General features: G+C 48.2%; 1 protein-coding gene across 1 annotated transcript in view; it reads left to right on the plus strand.

Annotated features, from left to right (window-relative positions):
* Positions 1-1,204: 1,204 nt before the first annotated feature.
* lrrc4ba (leucine rich repeat containing 4Ba) overlaps positions 1,205-15,359 on the plus strand; it is a 32,767-nt gene continuing 18,612 nt past the window's right edge. The window contains exon 1 of the mRNA XM_070981482.1: positions 1,205-1,462. The gene's annotated coding sequence lies outside the window, so the exon portion shown is untranslated. The remainder of the gene's footprint in view (positions 1,463-15,359) is intronic.

Genomic DNA, 15,359 nt, shown 5'->3' on the forward strand with positions numbered 1-15,359 from the left:
CACTGCCTTGCCCCCCCCCAAAAAAAAAATCATGCTGCTGTGTGTGTGTGATGGAGTAGAGCTGAAAGGAAGACACGTGTGAGGAGTGTGTGCGAGAACACGTGCCAGTGATGGAGAGCTGGTGTTGAGGTGCAAGGATGTGGGAAAGAGCGATCCTCTGAGTCTCGATATAGAACGTTATCAATCCAGCACTAATCACCCATCTGAACACACACACACACACACACACACTCCCGCCACCTCCCTCCCTCTTTCCCTCTGCTATCTGATGGACACCCACCCACCCACTCACATACATCCTCATGTTAATATCCTGCTGAGGTGATTGACAGCTCAACCCTGATCCGACCTGTAACCTTAACCTGACCTTAAACCTCACCTCACTCCCACCCCCCCATCCCTAGAGAGTCTCTGCTAAACTGCTCTCACATCAGATCAATCACAGAATTTCTCACATCCTTGAGAGAAGAATTTGGCTTCTGGAAAAATAATCGCACAGACGATCCTCTGTGCTCTGACTCCTCCACCGGCGTGTCCATCACTACACCTGCATACATGCTGTATGCATGACGGGAGCTGCAGTGGCAGGCAGGACTCACATCCAGTGAGGCAGTGCTGTACAGGTGGGGCTCGGCACTGTGTGCTTGAGCGTTGCCAAGGGAACCGGACAAGCAGCAAACGTTCCCTGTAACAAGCTGTAAACACCACCATCATCATATTATAGAGATTATATGACCATAAGGACACACGTGCGTGCGCCTCTGGAGAGACGATAAAACACGCAAAAGTGCAGCGCTGAAGAGAAGTGCAGGTTCATCTGATTACACGAGGAAGATGATTAGTGTTGTAGTGGATGCATTTGTTCATCGTGTCATCTGATGGTTGTTAATATTTAAGCTTTGCCATGGGATGTCTGGCTCGTGCTTGCAGCGTGCGTGGCGTGTCTGCAGATCGCAACAGTAGTCATTGTAATATTTTCACATAAAAAAATAAAATAAATGTTGAGTGAAAAAATAAAGTTCCATATTCAGAGTCCCAGCAGCAGCAGCAGCAGCAGCGTGTAACGTCCCCTCACCGTCGGCCAGTGGTTCCATCCACCTGAAGATTTCTGAGACAATTCTCATTACCAGCGGTGGCAGCGCAGCACTTGAAAAGGGTGAATCAATCTGAGAGAGAGAGAGAAAGAGAGAGAGAGAGAGAGAGAGAGAGAGAGAGAGAGAGAGAGAGAGAGAGAGAGAGAGAGAGAGAGAGAGAGAGAGAGAGAGAGAGAGAGAGAGGAGAAACAGTGAGGGAGACAGAGGAGAGAGGGAGAGGAGGGAGAGGAGAAGAAGACAGCGTCGGCGGCGGCTCTGCAGTGGAATACGCTGTTATTTGAGGGAAGGTGAGAGCTCTCGGAGTACCCGACCAGCGCGTGCGGAGCGGGACGCGTTTCAGGACTTGATCGCAGCGTCATTAAATGAAGGTGAGTCTCCCGTCACTCGCTGGATCTGTCGGTGACATTCACACTGCCGGGATGCACATGCATGCGCTCCCGTTCCGTTGTTTGTCTGCTGTGTGTTTGTGTGCGCGCGCGCGCCCGCACAGTTTGTGCATTTCCTCCACGCGCAACAAACTACTAATGCGTTGGAATGGAAATCCGCATTCATGACCTGATGTGATGTGTGAACCGCCCTCCCGTGTAATCCGGTGTCGGCCTCCTCGCTGACTGCACGGCGCTAAAGGTGGCTGATATCCAGGAATTATCCTACATGTATGACGAGACAGGCGCGCTTGTGTGTGCGTGTGTGCGTGCGTGTGTGTGTGTGTGTGAGAGAGAGAGAGGGGTTTGGGGAGATTTGCATCACTTGACAGGGTCCATACGAACAATTCAAACTTTCCATCCTCAGCTTGGCTTCAGTCTTTTTGTCAGCTCAGTCTAACCTTGGCAATAAGAGCAGCATCCACTGTAGCGCGAGCTGTTGACAGGGCTTAATATTTGATCCGGTTAACGCGCAGCTTTCACTCAAATATACTCAATTAAACCTGCCTAATCGGACCATTTTCCAGTGTTAATCTTTGTGTTGGGGTTCAGTTACCCTCGCTGGCCCCCGCTGATGACCCCAGATTCGGATGAAAATGCGCAGGCACCTTGCGGCTTATGCGCGGTGGGTTAAGCTCTGAGTCAGAGCCTGGGGCCCCTCCGGCTGAGAACAAGGAGCGGATAGATTAGGACTGATGAATGAAGATCTACTGCCTCTATCTGCAACACAATGATACGGTTATGAGAGGATTTAAATGCTAATGTGCAGTGTTTCAGAGAAATCCGAGCGGGCTGGGATGTCGGGAGGAGGCTGCTGGCAGTGTGTGCTGTGGACCAGCTGGATGATCTCCTGAGTTTTATGATAGAGAGAATAAGTTATTAATGGGGTGTTGGAAGGTGAAGTGGGGCACTGGGGCAGGATTAGACAAGGAGGAGGGGGGTGTATGGGCTCCAACATGGAGGGATGTGGGGGTGATGCACTGAGAGCCTCCTCCAAGCCTCCCAGCGCGGCGAGTGTTTGCATGAGAGGAAGGAAGCTGAGGGGGGATTTAAAGCGGTTTCTGGAGGAGGAATGGCTGCTGCCGTTTAATTTTTTTGTTACCCTCACAGGCCGATTAAGCACCACTGTTTTGCTGCTTGCATTTTATGTCCTGTGATTTTTATTCATGCACCCGTATTAGATTTAATGCTTGTTACAGTACCTGTAAACTTCTGCGCCATCGTGGCTCCACCGTCAGCGGATGACCATGACACATACCATTTATGAGCCCTCGCTCCGCAGCCTGTTCTTTCCATTAGATCCAAAATAAGCCCACAGACGTTAAACTTTAAGAGGACGGTAAGTTTTTATGTTGGCTGTAAAAGTATGCATTTTATCCAATCACACTGTGGGCTTTATGTTCAACAGTGAGGCAGCGGGGGCTTCTTTCCCCGGCTGAGCACGAACTGCGCACAGCGGCACCAGCCACTGCGAGGGCCTCATGAGAGGCTTGTCACATGACATCACGTTTAACGGCGAGGTCCTCCAGCTCAGGGCAGCACTTCACAACATCAAGACGTTTCACTGCTGCAAAAGCGAGGCCAAAATGTCAGCGGAATTTGTGCGTCCTGAACTTGGTCGCTGCCCTCCACCCACTCGCCGGTGTTGAAGCCAATTCCAAATGGGCCAAGGCGGCCATTTATGAGAGTGTGGCCACTCAAACGAAAACACCAAAGCGGTCGATTCAGCGTCTGTGATGTGATTTTATGGATGGGAGGTTTGAATTCCAGCAGGGTTCAATCCTGGGAATTTGGTGGCACAGACATTCAGGGACAGGCTGTACTGAAGGAGGGAGGCCTGGAAGCCTGCACAGCTGGGTCAGACGGCCTTTTCTTTCCCGAAGGATCATGTCAGGACGCATCTCCATCTGATATATGCACGATATTAAAAGCGGATTCACCAGGAAAGGTTAACACAGATGAGCTAATGGGATGCAGGTGGGATGTTTTATACAGTTCAGCCCCCTTTAAGGATTCTGCACCTGTAACAGGCTCCACATGGAGACCGGTGGCTTCAGGCTCCACACTGTGGTCCATTAAAGGAAAGACGTTTCTGCAGGTTTAACGTTGCAGTGTGAGAAAGCTGAAATCCTCCAGCAAGCGTTTCACAATGAACACAGTTTTATCGCTCAGCTGCTGCAGAAGGAAAACACGATGTGCTGAACTTTTTCATCAGTCTGACAACTTTTAAATGCAGTGGTCATTGTGCTAATTTAACAGTTAGTTTCTAAACATACAGCACGCACATGTGTCCTACAAACCAAGCTCTCACCCCCCCACCCCCCCGTCGCAAATTAAGCACCGGCTGAGCGATTTCAGTCATTTTAGGAATCAGGCCAGGCTGCTCTTTAATTTCCGAGGCACACCACTTATGCATGGCCGATGAGCTTGATGAAAACAAGCAAGCAGGTTAACAGGGACATGGTAAATTACACCTGCACACCTGGCCTAGAGGGAAGGTGTGACTTTGAACTAATGCTCCCCCCCCCCCCCCCCCCCCCCTTACTCCAACGCCGCCGGAATTGTGGAGCCATTGCGGATTATTTCCTGAGGAGATGTGGAGAAGTCACAGCAAATCCTCACAAAAACAAACACACAAGGTGGGAAAGGGCGCAGGCGGAGTCCAGCATATAAATGACCCCCCCCCCCGCCAAATATTGCCCAATGTCAACGAGCCTCTCAAACGAAGCCGGATGCTTTCAATCTGGTTAACTTTGCCTTTCCTCGTCCTCTCACTGTACATAAGAGGACAAAGGACTGCATTAATTCTGAGGGACGTCTCTGCTGCTACATTAGGATGCAAACAGAGTAACTGTTGCCCTAAATTTGCTGTGTGTGAGTGCGCGTCTGTGCATGCGCACGCGTTGATGCACATACGCTCATTTCCGCGCACGCACAGAGCGGCAGAGACGCTGAGATTATAGATGACACCAAAGCTGCTCTAATCAGGCCAAGCTGGTCGCTGATCTCTTCATAGGGCGCAGGTGTCACTGATTGATGGCTGCGCGACTTGCTGATGCACACAGGTTGAAGGCTGAGGAGCAGAGTGGCTGATCAGCCGCGAGAGGCCGAGAATCGTGGGGTGACAGCCCGCGGCTGTCTCTTAATAATGCAGCACGCGCCCCCGTCTGAGACGCAGGGATCATATCACACACGTCCCTGCCGGTCGCCACGTGCCCACGCCGCGCCTGAACCCGGCCGCGCAGATCTGACATTCTATTTTTGCGCATGATATAGCACAGTTTGAGTCTCAGTAACCGCGGGGCTGGGAGTGCGTGCGCGCTGACCCATCCACGGAAGAAATGCTACGCTGCCTCTGATGGTGGATATAATTAGCCGCGATTGGTTTGATTGAGTCTCCCGTCCAGGCCTGGGTGTTGGCCCTTCGGGGATCATGATGACTGTCGGGGCATTAATTATTGAATAATAGTGGGGAGAATAGCAATGGTTAATGACACAAAATGAATGCTATAATCCATTGAACTGACATAATTAGAAATGGTGAGATTTCCCCTGAGGAATATATTCTCATCATGACCTACAGTGGAGAGGGTGCCTGAGAGATGGACTGAGGCGGCTCCTCTCTCCTCCCTCCTCGGAGGTTCGTGAATGCGTCGTGGGAGAGCCGTCGGCCAACTCACGTGTTAGTGAAGATGGTCAAAAGCGGCGAGTCATCGCAGGAGGTGTGACGCAGCCAGGACGCGGTTCGGTTTGAAAGGAGCCGGCCAGAGAGAGGGTCAGCCCTAAGAGAGGCGATATTATCTTCTCCTGGTTAGATTAAGTATTTCTAAATGTGATTGGCTAATGAAGGCGGCCAGGCCTCAGTGACCACCATGCTTTGCAGCTACCGCCGGCTTGGCTGCGTCCAGGCGCAGAGTCTTGGGGGAGTTTGTTTCGGGTCAGTGACGGCATAAGAGCTCAATACAGCATTGCAGAGTCAGGCTGGGCCTTTCCTCTGTCTGCCTCGCTGACTGGCTGCGCCGGCTGGAGGCACAACAGTAGTGGCATACTGATGCCGATGATGATGATGACAGTATAAATATTGATGATGTGGATGGCAGCAGAAGCAGTAAACATGAAATTATAACCCTGATGACCAAACTGTGATGCTTTTTTTTTTATTTATTTATTTTTATCTCTCTGTGTGTGTTTTTTTTCACTCCTTGTGATTCAAGCGTGACACAGACAGGTTTTGGTTTCCAGGCGCTCTGAGATCACGATGAGACGCCTGGAGAGGCGCGTGGGCGCGCTGTCGCACAGGATGACGCGTAATCAGACGTCTTTTTGGACGTGGTTGGAGGTTGTCATATTCTTAGGGAGGTGGGAGCAGTGGGTCGGGTGGGGGGGCAGTGCTGATGTCACGGTGAGATGATGGCTCCAGAAGTGGGCGGTGGTGGGGGTCCCCGGAGGCCCCCAGCGCCCACAGAGGAGCCAGTTAGCGGAGCTCCGTGATAAATCCGGTTCGCGTGCGGTTAGGACGATCACTCTCAGTGCCATCACGTGAACCTGTGCATGCCTTCCCGGTTTGTTTTCCCACTCCCCAGACTCTGCGCGGTACGTGTAGAGTGTTGACTCAGTTGTACTAGTTTATTTATATATTTTGCCCCCCTTGCACTTTTCTCTTGTGGTGGCGTTGGGTTGGGTGGTGCGGTGAGGCGTTCAGGCTCAAATTTCCCTGCGTGGAGGAGAGCAACAATGGCTCTTAATTGGTTTGGGAAGATGCAGGCTGCTGTTTTCCATCCCTGAAGCTCAAGTGAGGCCTAATTTGATCTTTTTGTTAAAATGGTTGCATTAAAAGTTGGGAACATTAAAAGCCTATTTGGAGCGTTCACAGACAGTTTTCCTGCCTGCGATGACCTGTGTCTAATAATACATCGCTGACCTGCAGGTATCAGCTGTTTGTCAGCTATCAGTCACTGGCTGCCTCACTAATGTTGTCACGTAGAAGTTTTGTCAGGTGAAAGCAGATTTGGGGACTTTTCCATCACTCCGCAGGGTTTACTGAGCCGGAGCCCCGCTTTGGGAGCTGCAGGGCCGCGGACGCCCCGCGCCCCCGCCGACGTGACGGAGACACGCGAGATGGTGAGTGGTTACTATGGCAGGTTACTATGGCAACCTCAGGTCTCTGTGAGAGCTTCCATTTCGCTCAGCGTGGGAGAGAGAGAGGGAGAGAGGGGGGAGGAGAGAAGAACCTGCAGAGGGAGAAGGGTGGAGAAATCAGCAGAGGAGGTGAGGTGTGGAAATAAACATGCCTTAGGTGTAGAAAAGGGATGGAGGAGGGAGGGAGGAGGGATGGGGAGGTTTAAAGAGGAGAGGGGTGGAAAGGAGACGGAGTGATGGAAAGGTGTGAGTGATGGGGTGAGACTGAGGTGTGAGAGGATCCTGTGGCCGGTTAGCCCAGGTGTGGACGGCATCCGCGTTGCCTTGTAATCACTGTGGCGCCGCACACCGTCTCCTCCCTTTTCCCCCCCTCCCCACAATCTTCTCTCCCCCCTCCCTCACCTCTCTGGGGTAGCTGGCTCGACGCTCGCCTGCGAGAGACACGGAGACGTCCATCAGTCAGTCCGTGTCAGTGCTTCGTGGGCAGAGCCTTATCGTGTTTGTCAATGTGAGTGTTTATCTGTCTGTGTGTTAGTCAGAGTGTCAGTCATAGAGCAGGCCGGGGCGAGGCCTGAATGGACGGAGGCCTGGAGAGCGTTTCTTAGCACGCATGCACACGCGCACCAGCCGTTTGTTTGTTTGTTTGTTTGGAGAAAAACGGCCATTTGTACATCCGACTGTAAGGTCTGGAGTAGTCATGGAGCACAGACAGATGGACACATAATTAAGGCGCATCCACCTCTGCTCCACATGTTGCTCCACACCATCTGAATGTTTGTTTCCTTTTTTCATCTGAAACCCTCGTTAAGCACTGAGCCCTGATACGGGCTAAAATCTGTCGCTGTGCTCCGAGAGGACTGCTGATGCTGCACAACTTCTTCTTCTTCTCTTTAATGTTATCTCGTCCATTCAGTGCAAAATGCCACAGCGTGACAATGTACAGCAGTTTGACTCCGTCACAGCCTTATGTTACCGGTTCATTAAGCCTTTTCGGCAAATTATCATCCAAGTGTCTTTGCACTTCTCTTTTTTTAAACTGAGCGTGCACAGATGTTTCAGCCTGCACCTTGGCGATTGTTAACCAGCTGCATTGTTGTCATATTCAAATACACTTTTACTCATTTCACAGAATCGCTTTCATGTTATTTCTATTTTTGCTCTTTAAAAGATTGTTTTAAATGTTTGCCCTTCTCAACATCTCTCACATCGGTTCTTTTTTTTGAGGGGAGGCTACAACTCCGTGACCTTGACCTTGACCTTGAGTAGTAATACTTGTAATGACCTTGCGTAGTCTCATTACAAGCAGGTGTGTTTGCACTTGGAAGGTGCTCAGGTGGAGCGGTGAGATGGAGTGTGTGTGTGTGTGTGTGTGTGTGTGTGTGTGTGTGTGTGTGTGTGTGTGTAACTGAGAGACTCGGCTTGATGCTAACTTTGAAAACAGCACCTGTTAATTCCAAAGCGCTGCTGTCGAGCAGCGTTGGTGAAGTGACTTCCCTGCTCCAATTACAGACTCAGTGAGCCGTGTCCTGGAATGTGCATGTGCAGCACGCCAGCCTCCGACTGTTCGCTTCATACTTAATAATAAGAGCGCACACCCCGGGGCTCTGCACCACCTGAAACGTGCAAACCCCCCTCAGCAGTGCAAAAGGAAAAACGCTTTACAAATAAATGAACACTTACAAAGGATCAAATATTTACTGTAAACGCTCCTCCAGAGACTCCCAGAAGTGGAACTGTAGTCTGAAATGCTAAATATTAAACCCGGCGTTGGACAAACAATGTATTTTAGTCAAATATTTGTATTTTCCGGCGTCGTGTGGGCGTATGTGTAATTGCTTTAATTGCCAAGCCCCGTGTTCTTTGTGGTGCAGAAAAACATTCTCCATGTAACGAACACATCGATTTCAGTACGATGTGAAAATCAGCTTTACAGGTTTCCATCTGCTGACATTATTATCAATTCATGTTTTATTTTTAAAGGCCTCAAAACATAAACCACTGACCTGCTGCCAAACAGCAACACAAAATCCAACCTGAAGAGGCAAATATATATTTTGTTAAAAGTATAATGTGACGACAGCCAGCTGTTCTGTTATCCTTCAGTATTAGAGAGTGACTGCAGAACAATCACTTTAATGCATCAACAGATTCATCCCATGTCATCCCAGATTTGTGTTTTTAAGCAAATTGTGACTCTTTTTCTTCCCTTTATCTTTGAACCTGAATGTAATCCGGTGTGTGAGGGAGCACGTTTTTAAAGAAACCTCCCCGGCTCACAAGTCCTGCAGCTTGTACTCAGATATATTACAGTAACTTTTTTCATAAGATACACACGATGAATGCAGCACAGACTGACCCCATCACAGAAATGTCACCAAACACACATCGCGTGGAGTCAGAGATGCCACGGTCTGACCTCCTGAAAGACATCACACAGACGCACACGCACACAGACGCACACACTCGTTCTTTCTCCTGAGCGAGGAAAAGGAGGCGAGGGCAGCGTGAAACACAGAAATGCTGAACCAAGTCCTCCTCTCCAAAACAGCTGGGAGCAACCGACGCTCAGCTCAGAAACACTGGGAAAGGGTTTCAGAGCAGCCCAAAAGCTGTGCAGTTTACATTGCTCTGTAAATGGCTGAGAGACATTTTGATTAGCGGCTGGCTTCGGCTTCCCCCTCAGCATGCAGGAACTGAGTGTATCAACACACTTAACAACCTTAAATACGGATTAATTGTTCAGGAAATCGGCGTCCCGACCAGGCAGCGCCACAGAACGGACAGTTAATAACTGGATTTTATTTGAAGTGGAGAGCTGGCGTAGTGAATGTGAAGATGTTAACATGAAAAAGACTTTTATCCCAGCATGTAATGACAAGTGGTATGAAGCCCCCAGTTAGGGATTTGAACATGTGGGGTAGGTAATGTAATGTCTGTTAATGGAAGCGCTTTAGCAGGGTGATGAACACGGTGACTTTTAATCTGCAGCTCTTGGCCCCTTCTGAAGGGGAGGAGGTCCCCGCTCCTGTAGGAGCAGTTCTGAATAGATCAGGGCTTCTCTCTGCATCCTGCATCCTAATGAGAGCAGCGGCGCGTCTTTGGACATTTTGAGTGGGAGGGCGAGGTAGGAGACGGATTCAGTGCAGAGGGGGCTGCAGTATATCCTATTTGACAAGGATGAGTGGTGATTAAAAAGTGGAACGCTCTGGTTTAAGAAACCTCATCAGGCTGTAGTGCTGTCTTCTAAAAATAAGCTCTTATTGTGATGTTGCGCCAATAACCAAACTAAAGCTGCGTTTGTTGTAATAAAATGTGAGAGTGTTGCAGCATCTGAGGCTGCGTGGCCTGTCATGAGATCACATTAAGGAGCTTAATAAGTAAACAGGGAGGAAATGAGGAGGAGTTTCTCTCTAATTAATACTTTATCATGCAATCATAAGCTCAATTGACCTTCTGTATGTTCGCTTGAGGAGCACAAAATGACAGATTAGCTTAAATGTAACAAAGCATTAAAAGACATCACAAGTGCATTTACTGCATTATTGATATGTTACATTTACAGACACATACAGTCTGATGTAATGAAGCCAATGCTAGAAAAATAACTGCATGTGCTGTAGGTGGCGTTATGCAGGAAATCACTGCTGAAGTTTGTCACTGGTGAGTGTGCGTTCGTCTTGTAATCCATGATAATGCAGGTATTTAGAAGAATTTTAGTGGGACTTTGAGAAGATCTTGTTTCCGTAATTTGACATGTTTTCACCCAAAACTGAATCTTAACATACGTTTGTGATCAGAAGTGGATGAAAACGGTGAAAATATTTGGCTAAAGGCTGCCAAGGCTGCACAGTCTGTCAACCAGTTTGCAGAAAATGTTGTATCTGCACGTTGACCCACATCAGAATACACACAGCGACGAGCGATGTACAGTATGTTATTTAAATAAGTCGTTACCTCATGAGGAATACACTGAAATGTCCCAAAAATTACTCACATAAAATTCCTGGATCTGCATTAAAAGAGTCAGTCACATGTGCTTTGGCCTTTTGCTCTTTTCACCAAATCTAATATGAATAGTTTCAAATTTATCCTTCTGACAAACATCTAGAGGTAAAAAATCTCCAGTTTGCAGCTTCTGCTTCTTTTAAAATCACGGTTTTCTGTTAATTGCGGCTTTTGTTCCCGACAGTGTTTTTGTCCTCAGCCTGAAAATTCAGATTCTAAATTCTGAAAGGAAATGCTTTCGAGTTTATTATCAAAAACTCACAATTAGATACTGAACCAGATTTAAAGGGGCCAATCACAGCGAAAACACGCAGACTTGTACTTTGTGCTGCTTGTTGATGGCTTAAATTGGAATAATCGTCCAGCAAAGTGACAAACGATTTGATTGTGACTTTGAAGTGTGAAGAAGTCCTTTGACGTGAATTCTGTATTTTTACGAGGATTGAAAATATTGCACATCTGCGCTCGGCGAGCTGCGTGTCTCACGGTGAAACTCGTCTCCGGATGCAGATGAAGGCAGCGCCATGTTTGTCTGTGTAACATCACACCCTCGTACAAACATACTGTATCTCTCCTTCAGGTGATTATACTGCAGGCTTGTTTCATCAGTAAGAAAAAGGAGCCACGCTTGAAACCAAATTCACCACCTCCTCCCGACTCCCATTCTCCAGTTTGCCCCATTACAGCGCGCCAGCCACTTAATGATATCAGCTATCAAACACAGATTGAGCTCAAAGGTAGGCAGACTGAAGCATGTGTCTACATAAACCTATACTTGTGGGGGAATCACTGCGTGCAATATCAGGGAGGAAAGAAAAAATCAATCTGAGGTACAATGTGGTGTTTTCACCTGAATCTGGTAGCGTGCTGGTATAACACGCCCCTGTCCTTAAATCCCTGTCGAGGGGGGAGTTATCGACCGGCATCATTGATTCACCTGTGCTAACATCTAACAGCTCTGAATATTTCAATAACCTGGGGGGCTCCTTCCCCTGGGAGCCAGACATGAATCAGGTATAACCGAAGCAACACAAAGGACGTTAGCACGCTATTAGTCACGCTGCTTACAGTGTGTGTGTGTGTGTGTGTGCGTGCGTGTGCGTGCGTGTGTATGTGGGCAAGTGACGTCAGGGCTTCATTCACCAGCAAGGCCAGTGCTTGTCCAGCTTCCTTTCAGTGCCAGGGGGTGGGAGGGCAAACACAGCGGAGGAGGCCGGCAGAGGAGACAGAGGGGAGGAAGTGGGGGGGTGTGGTGCTTCCTCTCTCCCACCCAGCACAATACAGCACAGCGGCGTCCCCCCCCCCCAATCTCTCCCCATTCAAGAGCCATTCACAAGCACCTTCTGTCGTCGCCCCTCGACCCCTCCATCATTAAAAGAAAACCCTCTGCGTGACTCGGCTTCTTTTCTTTTTTTTTTGTTTTCCATTAAATCAGGACTTCCGTGTCCTGATGCAGAACTTCCCTTTTTCATTTTTTAAAAGCCCCCTGGCCTTTCATCCCAAAGTCAATTTTGCCTGCCGGTTAGTCACATGCTTTAAATGTTTATAAGTGCCTCTGAAGAGCGTAAGCCTAAGTGTGATAGACCACCCTGGGACCAGGACCGGGAGGACTGTGAGGGAAAAATGAGGCGAGATGAGCAGCCTGGGCTGGAAATTAACGCTGGTTGGTAGCAGACTGTGGAAGGTCTGGATGGGATTATAATGGGCTGATTATGGTGAAACTGTCTCTATGGCAGGATTACTATCTGACATGACTACATGCGTTTTATTATTTTAAATCTGCGCTTTCGTAGCTTAGCTTGCACGGTTTATATTTAGTTCGGCCTTTGCTTACTGTACGTTATTCTGCATGAGCTGCTTTTTCCCCCCGGTCGGGACAAACAAGATACTGCAGGCTGAGCGAGAAGCGCCTGCCAAGTGAAAATTTAGAGGTTGTTTTATGTTAACTAGCAGACACTGAGGGTATCGTATTAGCGCTGATTTATCAGATCCCAGATTTGTCTGCTTCTTATGAGCTGTGCAGCATGGAGATCACACTTGTGATAGAGCGGCTCGGCCTCGGCCCGGGAAGGCCTGGGGAAACGATCGTCTGGGAAAGCGAAAGACCTCGCCGCAGCCTCTTACTTGATTGTATTGTGGTCCGTCATACTCCCGTCTAATAAGGAGCAGAGAGATGAGGCTGATTCGGTTTGGCGCTTTGTATTCAAATATGGTTCACTGGAGGGTCCGGCCTCTTTGGAAATCTGAGTCTCTTTAAGAAATTATGATGGAGCTGATCTGGTTGAGGACGTTTGTCTGCTTGTCGAACGACTTTTACATGATGAGGAATCTGAAAACATCTGTCTGGAGCCTGTTGCAACACTTTAGCAATCAATCTGTTTTTGAGAGAAAGTTAGCTCTTAGCATGATGAGAGGTCTGATCTGTGAGTACGCTCAGTACACAAATGTTAAGACTTAAAGCGACTATAATCCAGATTTTAGAGCAGGGCTGGATCACACGGCCACTTGTTTGTGAAAGGGGTCACTTTTGATGACGAAGGCACTGAGAATGAACCCCTGAATCTGCAGCTCTCCTCAGATCTATGGAGCTTTAAAGTGACACTGTGCAACTTTTGACAGAAGACATGACAAACTGTTCCTCTTACAAAAGAAAAGTTGAATTAATGAGCAATAAAACGCATCACTGCTCCATTCAGCACACTCAGGGGTTTTGCTGCTGCAGCCTTACTCTTACAGTGTTAGCAAACTCCAGGTAATATTACACATTATTGAGTGAGTTTGCTAACTTTAAAACTCCTCTCTACTTGTGCTACTGTTGCAATAGCTTAGCATTTTAGCTAAATACTAAACAGTCGCTTTGCTTTCAGTATTTATACTGTATCTGTCATTTGTTCAGCAACATTTACAGACATCTTTCAGCTCATTGTTTCGGTTCTTTTGGCTTCCTCTCGCTGCTCTCCTGCACTACCTGCTCAGCACCAAACAGCAGACAGACGTGAAAATAGAAACTGGCGGATCAGCTAAAGAGCCAGATATTTTTTCTCAAGAGTTGGTGGAGACCAAAACAGAGATAAAACAGAGAGAATCGTGGACTAACATTCGCTAGGTGGACAGAAACATGACTCCAAATGTAAGCTAATGGATGTGCAAATGAGTTAGCAGCTTAGCCATCAACTTAAACAGTAAAAAGCCAGTTTATTGTCAGTTTAAGCATTTAATGGGCTATTGTAGTTTGAGATAAGGCAAGCTTTTAAACACAGAAAGCAGCTTCTGATAACTCAACACATTTGCTGAATTCCTTTAAAATGAGTCAGTATTTCCATTTTCTTTTAAGATGCTCACCTTCTATCGTTAGCATTGTGTGTAGAATTAACCGTTGGAACAAGCCCCCATAATGTGAGAAGGGATGATCCTCTGTTCGACACAAGGAGCTCGCTTTCCCCTGAGACTTCGCCCCCTAGCGATGCCTCAAGGTGCCAAGACTGTGTCCGTTAGTCAGGAGACATCCACTCATCGCTGCTGGCATTCATACTGAAGTGGGAGACAGACGGGTTGGAGGGAACAAGGCAGGAGGTGGATGTGGGTTCCTACTCCTGCCCTCTTCATCACCCCGCGATACCAACTCGCTGCCAGTCGTAAGCAATTAGACCGCAAGCATCGTTCCTGTTTACAGACGTCTCGTGCGCTGCAAATTCTGCAAGATTGTTTCTGAATGGTTTTTTATTGGTTACTGTTATGTGGTCTGTTAAGGCCGGTATTGATGGCGTTGAGATCGAAGGAGCCAGTTTCCCTCAGAATTTTATTTTTCTCAGGGCGGTAAAGCCACTGAAACAGCCGTTACTGGAGAACATGGGGCACTAAAAGTCTGCACTAAACATAAGAGAATTAGAAAAATCCAGCTGCTCTCTGGGGCTCATTCAGCCCAGATGAAGAGCTTCACATGGTGCCATTGATCAGTATTGATATCGATCACCAAAACCTCATCATATCCATCACATCAGACGTGGAATACCACAAACTGAATTTTAATAAATGGTAAATTGATTCAATTGATTCAGTGAATTGACTGCATCAGCAGCTGCCATGACACATGCCATCCCCGATTTAACAGAAGCATCAGCACTTCTGGTGACTCGCTTCCTGCTGTTTGGGAGAAAATCTGTCTTAGGTTATTATTTTAAACGACTTCCTTGTCTCAGAAATTGGGGTGCGTGAGAGCAGATTTTCCGCTGCCTTAACGCCTCGCGGGCACATTGCCGAGATGTCACTGCGATCAGGAAAGGTCATGGCTCTATTCCCACCGCACACAACCGACATGATGAGCTTTTCTCCCTTTTTTCCCCGCGGCTGCATGAGCTGCCATCTTGGTGTGTGCCGAGTCATTATTGATGGGCCTCCACGCTGGTGCGCAGACAGGACACCGGAGAGCGGCGGCGCACTCCTGTCGCTTCCACTGTCAGCGTGTTTCTGGTTATCTCTCCGCCTGTCTCTCGCTCTTTGCGTCAGTTGGAAAAGTTAGCATCGAACCATCTGCTGCACGGTCCTGTCATGGTCGGTATCCTCGACTGATGATCGCTGGCTTCTGGTGGAAGAAGAAGGGAAATCTTCTTTTCCCAACCCTCCGCGCTTAAATCATGGCTCTGTGGTCACAGGTTGAGATGTAGTGGAGGGTAAAATTATCCAAACTCAATTACCC

Source organism: Chaetodon trifascialis, chromosome 15, assembly GCF_039877785.1.
Source record: "Chaetodon trifascialis isolate fChaTrf1 chromosome 15, fChaTrf1.hap1, whole genome shotgun sequence".
Classification (NCBI taxonomy): domain Eukaryota; kingdom Metazoa; phylum Chordata; class Actinopteri; order Chaetodontiformes; family Chaetodontidae; genus Chaetodon; species Chaetodon trifascialis.